Here is a 6,953-nt window from a genome sequence, read left to right on the forward strand (position 1 = left end):
TCGTGGGTCAGATAACCGTGAGCACATCTATACAGTACGTGACAAACGATCATCTCAGGAATTGACTTACTGTACATTGTCTCTCTTGAGATATGTTGACATGGATTCGATATGAAATAATGGCTGTCGGGGTCCCGGCAGTCAGGAGACTGATGCCAGAATTCTGACAGCGAGCTCAGCAAGTCAGGGATGTGTCTGGGATCATATGAAGTGTGAAGTTGAGCAAGCCTATATCCATAGAAGATATATAGTTAGTTCTCCAAGATGTTTGGAACATCCTCTCTGCTGAGTACCTTCAAAAACTGTGTGCAAGTGTACTGTATCTAGAAGAATTGATGCTGTTTTGAAAGAAAAGGTTGGTCACACCAAATATTGATTTGATTTAGCTTTATCTTCTGTGCATTTAATTGATAAAAATAAACTATTAACACTTCTATTTTTTAAAGAATTCTTACTTTGCAGCATTTTTTCCAAACCTGCCTAAAATTTTGCACAGTACTGGATAGATAGATAGATAGATAGATAGATAGATAGATAGATAGATAGATAGATAGATAGATAGATAGATAGAAAGAAAACTGTGTGTAGTGTCACTCCTCTAACATATAACATACAATGCAATCCTTGACAGCACAAATTTTGCAGCCTCCAATGTAGATTCTATAATGGCGGTACTCGAAATAATGGCGCAGACTGATATGTATACCAACATTTCAATGCATTAAATGTTGCACCCTGATGAAATTGCAACATTTAAAGCATTGAAACGGTATACATACTTGTCTGCTCCATTATTTCGAGCACTGCCAATATTCATACATAAATATATGTATGAGAGGCAATCAAGGTGCTGGCTTCCGGGATCCCAGTGGTCAGGATACTGACGCCACCTGAGTAGGAATATAACCTTCTGGCGACTGAAGGTCGGCCCCAGGCCTGAAGCATGGCGAGCACAGTGATCCCGCGAGGGGACATGCTGCGCTTGCCGACAGTATTCTGGCTGTTGGGACCCCCGCATCAGTTTCCTGACCGCCGGGATATCATACTGAAAACTATGTATATATATATATATATATATATATATATAAACTCCAAAATCCGGCACTCGTTTAAGCCTACTGGTTGCTTTACCAGGTGCCCTCGAATGTGAGCCTCTTCCGGCTGACAAAATATAAGGATCCTCTGCGGTGGCTCTCTGTCTATTGAAAATTGGACTCAAGACATAGAGTTCACAAGACACTCCATCCCTGTGATACCTATTTTTATATAAAGATTAGAAATTTCACAAACAGGGCAATTAATATAATACTGTACATTGATTAATGTTCCTCCAACCATGGTGAAAACATTTAAAAACAACTACAACATAGTCAAACATTTCAGAAATATAACAATTCTTCTCCAGACTTTTTAACTCATGATAAGGTTGAAGTACCGTACAGATGCAAGTGCCAGAGGGACTACAGCTCCAGTCCTCCACTTTAAAATTGGCACCCCAGCAGCATCAGCATGAGAGCATGAGAGAGACTAGCTGCCTAGCAATAAATCATAAGTATTAACTTTTTATTTCTATCTTCTTTACAAAATGATGCAATTTTACAACTTTTATGTATTTAGGGAGACATTGGGGCTGATAGTGTAGGTGAAGGACACATCCACATGGCACTGGAAACACCTCCTCCACTTCTCACAATACTGCCTGATCATTTTCAGCCCCAGGCTCATGTGCCCCTTAATCCAGCCCTGGAGGTGAACACTTTTGAAGTTGGTCATTATGGATCTTCATTTTTGCCATCTGGCTTACATGAGAGCTGCAATATTGTTTCATTTTGTAAATTCCTCTTTCATACAGTATGTATATGTTAGTTTCGTTATAAGTTTTCCAAGAACGCACTTTAATCACTAGTAAAACTATAGTTGACACTGCTTAAGAATAAGTTTATAGAACAGTATAATGTTATGTTTTTTGTCAATTTTTATTGATATAGTTTTATTCCTCTCTGTATAAACATATATTTTTATGAATATTATAGGTATTATATTAAACATTTTATGAAAATAAAGATTTTTCCAGTATCAACATATCACTTATTATTTTTACTTTTTATATGACAAATGTACAGTATTTTTTTGCATGATGAATGCTTATGTTACACTCATAATACTTGTTACATTCTTCATAACATTTAAAAGGTCATAAACCTTTATTTTTCTATAGAAAGCATTCATTTATGTCTTCTAAATGTTTTTACTGCTCGTACAAAAGTAATTTATGTTTTTTAACATTCTGTTTTTTTTTTTACCTGTTCATTATTCTAATGTTAATATGAATTGTATAACTTAATTAGTACCACTTGCTTGCTGCTTAAGGGTGTTATATGTCTAGAGTGCAATTGGCTGAAGTTGCCAGGCTGTACTAAAGCACCATCTGATCAACTCTATGTGAAAGGAAGAAGTAGGTCCTGATTCTAAGTCAGACGCAAAGTGGTTTTAATTGTGGGAAGGTTTGGGAGTCAGCTTTACTACCTTAATGATGTTAAACGAGGAGTGCGCTACTGTGCAGACTCCCTGTTGCTACTCCTCAATGGAAGCCTTATTTCTCTGTACCAAGATGGCCACAGAGGCTACTACTCAGCATATGCGGAGCCACCTCGGGAATACATAAAAGTGCCAAAGTGAAATCCAGCGAGACCTGTGTTTACCTGTGATATAAACATTGTTCCAGCATACTGCACCACTATCTGGAACCTAGATACACTCACTCTGCTCCATCTACAGTACCCATGTGTATAATAGTGACTGTACCTGCTCTATCTTCAATAAAACCACTCCACTAGTTCATTAACTAGGTTTCTCATAGTTGTAAGACATTTGCTGGTGTGTATAGAAACTCTGCTACATCTTCAAGCTTGTACACAAATATTTCCAGCAAATGTGAATATCTACTATATGGCTTCACGAGTGAAGCTGCACTACCCATTGTTTTTCGGTCCACAGCTGCCTAAATGGAATCAGCACTTGCTCTGGCCTATTCTGAGTCCAAGAGATCCATCAGGCTTACCTTTGAAGTAAACACCATTCAAAATAGTATCATTATGTAGCAACACACCCATGACACACCCTTGTTGTCCAGTAGCCACCCAAAAACACCCATTTCACACAAGGGGGCTGGCCGGCTGCAGCGATCGTGTTGCTGCATAGGCAATGCAGCAGCAGCGGCTCTTCCCTACCGCTCTTGCTGCTGGCACATTTGTATAGAGTAACGAAACAAAGGGTGATCGGGCACTGGTCAAAATAGTTGAAACAAGAATAATGAAAACCAAGAGTGGACAATTCTAACCCTGGGAGAAAAACTCCCCAATACGGTCCTAGTTGGTGGTGCACCCAGAGCCAGACAAGTACATGTACTAATGGAGAGAGACAGAGAAGGCTCTTGTGTGGGCGCACTCTTAATCAGTAGTGGAAAATTCCTCAAATATGTAAAGAAAGATATTAAAACATCATTTTTATTAAGTAACAATTAAAAATACCGTTACCCAAACATGTGATCCAAAATGAATAAAGAATAATACGATTTTTTTTTTAAATGTTCTGGTCTTTTTTCACTAGTCGTGATTAGAAAGGTTGTAGACACATAATTGTCTTACACCCATTTCCCCTGACCAGTACAGAAATTATGTATTGATGGGACCAAGAAGTGGTCAAAATAGTGATAGGTATATGCAGATGGGACCAAATAACTAGGTCAATACCGTTCACACTGCTAGTCACCAGCGATAAGAAAAGACAAACAGATGACTAATAATAAATCTGTTAAAGTAACCTAAATGCTTATATGCAGTATATGAGATCAGATAGATGAGGAAGAAAGATCAATGGTGATACTGCTGTTGGTGTCACATATCACATATAGAAGGAAGATGACTCCTACTCTACAAAACATGGTATTCACAGGAAGTCTCCTCTCCAGGTACTAACCCAGCCCAACGCTGTTAGGCTTCCAAGATCGGACGAGATCGGGCATTAGCAGCGTGGTATGATAGTAGAGGGAGTATGTGACCTGTATACCAATGAGAGTGCATCTACTGTATATAAGAAATTTAATAGAAAGGTACAGATACTGTTGAGAAAAAATAATATGTGGATCTACTTTCTATGTTAGGCACGGCGTAACAAACCCCACGTCCGTGGTATTGTGCGCCCTGGATCGCAGGTGAGAGTCCACGGAAAGATAGAGAAATAAGGAAAAAAGAAAAGAAGAAAATATAGATATCTCCTTATTATGTATATGATAGACTAATATTTTTAAAGACACTGCATTAGACAAAAGGTTTACAATATTATATCAGTCAATGTAAATGATGTTATACTTATGACAGCATGTATGATTTTGAAACAACTGATCTTCTCAAAAAAATATATATATGTGGCTAGTACACTTCGATATTATTGTCCTAAAGTAGACAAAAAATAGATTGAAGTAGAGTGACCGGAGATTATAATATTGTCAGTTTCTCAGACATTAATATTTCATAAATTAAATAAGAAAAAAGGTCACCCTCAGGTTATGCACTGTGTATTTAATGTATATTGCTAAAGTGTTCTGGGTAGGCAGGGTAGAGATTGTCAAATAATAGTTAAGACCATTTGTTGGTATGACGCCCTCTAGTTTAAATTCCAGCAATGTCCCAGATAATTTATGCAGTTTGGTTTAGATAAAGTCTGCCCAAAATATAGTATAAGCATGTAAATATATATGCAAATAAGCATAGGAATATGAGTGCAACAAACCTCTATCTATTGGATGCACCCGGAGGACGGATGGCAGCTTACGGTTTCACACAATTGAGAAGTCAGGAGATGGATGTCAGAGCGTCATAGTATAAGAAGGCTGGTGCCAGCGGTCCCGCTGTGGGAAGACGTGTTTCGCCCGTTCGGGCTTGTCCAAGAAGCGACCTTCCTCCAGACAAGATGCTGACACAGTTGTATGGAAGAAATGCAGACCGTTTACTTCCACAGCATAGTAAACAGACTTTTTCACAGCAAGTTCAATGGGTACCTTAATTAGGCACCAGTTCACAAACAGCATGTACACAATCTCAGGCTCCCTGTCTCCAACCCACTGATCCACCCTCTATTGCCTGGCCATTTGTTGGCATCAGGAGCCCTGTCCCTTGCCCTAACAATCTTTATAAGAGTGTGGCACAGGTGTGCCTGATTGCTGGGAGTGCTCGCTCCAATACCTGGACCGGATCTACATGGATGGGATCTCATGTATGAAATTGCAGGGTATTTCTGTGTATCAACAGCAATTCAATAATATAATTTCCAACTGCCAGATAATCTTTTATACAACATTAAAGAGACAACCTGCTGTGTCCCAACACCTCCCTGGGCTTTCTCTTGGTCCAGCCCTAAACCCAGGTTGCCTTAGCTCGAGCCACCCGAACTGTTGGGCCCTGTCCTGCAAACTCCTGGGGTGGCATCCGTACTAGATTGCCACATATCCTTCCCCGTAATCTTCGAGCCTTGAAGCTGAGTCCTTCTTTGGTGCACATACCTGCTCGCCAATCTCAGGTGTACCCCTTTTCGGGTCGGTCTCTCTCCAAGTCCACCCCCCCCCCCTTTTATCTTCACCCCACAGAGCTCTGCACCTTTTGAGGAGAGGAACTTCCTTGAAAGGGCATCCGCATTGCCCTGTAATCCTCCTGCTTTGTGCTGGACCTTGAAGCGGTATGTCTGGAGGGCAGGGAACCACCGTGTTACCTGGGCGTTGATCTCCTTATTTAGGCAAATCCATTGGAGCGGAGCATGATCGGTGATTAAGGTGAACTCCTGTCCCAGGAGATAGTACCTCAGAGTCTCCACTGCCCACTTAATAGCCAGGCATTCCTGCTCTACCGTGGCATATTGCTGTTCCCTAGGCAGTAGTTTCTTGCTGAGGTAGAGGACTGGTTTCTCTTACCCACCTACTTCCTGAGACAACACTGCACCAAGGCCTGCTCCTGAAGCATCTGTTAGGGTCTCCTGCTCTGTGCTGCCACGTCGTCATGGCAACCGGGAGACAAGTGCTAGCGGAGTAACCTGAGCGTAGCTGATACTCCGGTTCGGGTCTTTTGCTGTGCAATGGTTACAGGCTCTGTGCACGGCAGGGGATCCGGTGCTGGTTTTTGTGCTCACAGTCTGTGAGGTCTGAGTGGGGCGTGGACAGCACCTGCTATATAAACCCTCTTCTCAGGTTAGGCAGATGCTGCTGAATCTTTGTTGGTTAGTCAGTTCCTGAAAGCTAGCTAGTACAGTGTAAACTTTGTATTTGTTTGTTGCTTACTGCAAATAGGCCTTGGGATTTGGTATTACACTCTGCCAATCCAGACCTAGCAGTAAGACTGGAGTCAGTCGTTTAACCTGCTGGGGTTATTTTGCTACTCTGTGAACCTAGCAAGTTTGCGGCTGTATTCTCAGACTTGCCTGCCAAAATCCTTTCTCACTGTGCAAGGTGTTCAGGTGTCAGTTTAGTGGCAGTAAGCTGAACCAGTGCACTGCAAGTGAGGACTAGGATTGTGGAGACTCTCCTTGTGTCTATTATTCCATCTCTGACCAAGGAGTTTACTGCCACACCCGTTGGTAACCCTTTAGGGTTTTGCTGTTGCCCTTAGCAACAGCATTTCGGATTCTCTACGTATTAAATCACTACATCTCGCTTCTTTCCATCTGAGCAGTCCTATTACTAGGGAGACACCCAGTTTCTTAGCCTTTGGGCTTCTCTGTTCACTTTGTGTTTATTTTGTTACCCTATTACCTTCTGTGTATGTAATGTTATATTCCCCAGTCTGTCTGTGAGTTCATTTGTTTTGCATCCCTCACCGTTCAGACACCAGTACATTCCTGCTGGCACTGGTGTGCATAACATATTCAGCAGCCGAATACTCCTGTTGAAATTTTGTGGGAATATG

General features: G+C 41.2%; 1 pseudogene; it reads right to left on the reverse strand.

Moving 5' to 3' along the window:
• Positions 1 to 3,929: 3,929 nt before the first annotated feature.
• LOC134971355 (5S ribosomal RNA) lies at positions 3,930 to 4,048 on the reverse strand (annotated as a pseudogene).
• Positions 4,049 to 6,953: the final 2,905 nt, after the last annotated feature.

Source organism: Pseudophryne corroboree, chromosome 11, assembly GCF_028390025.1.
Source record: "Pseudophryne corroboree isolate aPseCor3 chromosome 11, aPseCor3.hap2, whole genome shotgun sequence".
NCBI classification, from domain to species: Eukaryota; Metazoa; Chordata; class Amphibia; order Anura; family Myobatrachidae; genus Pseudophryne; species Pseudophryne corroboree.